At 37.6% G+C, this 1,560-nt stretch overlaps 1 long non-coding RNA gene across 1 annotated transcript; it reads left to right on the top strand.

Moving 5' to 3' along the window:
• The first annotated feature begins 23 nt into the window (after positions 1 to 23).
• LOC112080243 (uncharacterized) lies at positions 24 to 1,537 on the top strand. Its single transcript, XR_002896151.2, has 2 exons — positions 24 to 353; positions 471 to 1,537. It is a non-coding gene; the product is annotated as an uncharacterized lncRNA (long non-coding RNA).
• Positions 1,538 to 1,560: the final 23 nt, after the last annotated feature.

Raw genomic sequence — 1,560 nt, forward strand, 5'->3', positions numbered from 1 at the left:
CGTCTGAGAAGCAGAATTGTGAGTGTGTTGAATTTCAGTCTTTTCCCATTTCCTAACACTAATTATAAAACAGTTCTCAAAAGGTTGTGATTCAAAAGCATGYCCTTTATAAATCCTGCACATTGTTCCTGTAACACAATTTCTCAAAAAATGTTGGTGAAATGTTATTCCATTAGGGTTGGGTTCTGGTAAAGGGAGAATACATTTTAGAGCCCGGGACCATAACCCCATGCTGTAAATACTGCTAGTGACTTGAGCGTGGCCTCCTTGGTGTCTTAGTGAAAGTGTCTCTCTTTCTTCCCTTGTACCTCAGGTGCAAAGTCCACTGTCAACATGTCTGACACAGAGGAAGTGTAAGTATTGGTAACATTCGTTTTCATCCTCACAATTACCTCATCCAGATTTCCCATGCATCATGTTGTTTTGACTGCCTGAATAAACGTGCAATATCTTTTTCTATCCTTTCACAGCGAAGGTAAGTAACATTATTACTTTATTATTGCTAGGTATCATTATTGTCTCTTGTCATTATCATAGTCATTTTAAATCAGTAATTGTTCAATCGTATGCTGAATCATTCTGTATGTTTTTGAAACAACATCTAACTGATTTCAGTCCTCTATGCAGAATAGTTCAATGCAATGGACAAACTTGGCTTCCCTCCTTGGAGTTCAAGTTGTGTTCAATACTGCCCTCTACAGCACAACAGCATGTATTGACTTTGTTTATGATACTGTGAATTTGGAGAAAGCCATGATTTAGGGATCTTTTCAATCTATAAAGCTGAACTTCCAGTTTCAGGAATGTTTCAGAAGCCAATGTTGATAACAGGCCATGCGGTAAATTAATCCTATGCATCAAAAATTAGAATGAATTAAAGCATACCTTTAAATTATTTTCTAAATGTCAGACCACATACATCTATTAGTCTGTTAGCAACAGGTCCCTGCAACTCTGTAGACCTTTCCCAGTAATACTGTCCTCCTAGTTTGTACATATTCTGTCTGAATACAAATACATAACGTGTCTCCTCATTATGAAGGTAGATGATTCAAGCCTATTATACTACCAGGCCATGAAATGTTTTGTCTGCTCAAAAGTCTGTGAACTTGGTACCATTTGATTAGCTATGGAGGACTGTATTGTGTACGCATACAACGGATCCCTACTGTACCCATATTTACAGTATATTATATATACTAAATATTATAAACTGATATATTGGGTACAGCCGGGTTCTTTTGGTAACACTATTGTTTTACTGCTTTCTTTCTCCGAAAAAAACAAAACTCTCCATGGAGGCGAGGGAGAAGGTAAAAAAACAATGATGCTCAGACTACGAAGACGGTCATGTCATCTATACTAATTTGTCATTGTTTCGCTCTTGATCTTCAGTGTGTTTGAGAATGTGCGTTCAACTCATTGGATCTTCATGTAGCTCGTAGCATGTTGGATAACGCTAATGCTACCTCACTTCATCAGAATAATGCTACCTCCTCATTCAAACGCCTTACTTCATCAGACTAATGCTACCTCCTCATTCAAACGTCTCACTTCATC

This window comes from Salvelinus sp. IW2-2015, unplaced genomic scaffold (assembly GCF_002910315.2).
Source record: "Salvelinus sp. IW2-2015 unplaced genomic scaffold, ASM291031v2 Un_scaffold13675, whole genome shotgun sequence".
In the NCBI taxonomy this organism is placed as follows: Eukaryota; Metazoa; Chordata; class Actinopteri; order Salmoniformes; family Salmonidae; genus Salvelinus; species Salvelinus sp. IW2-2015.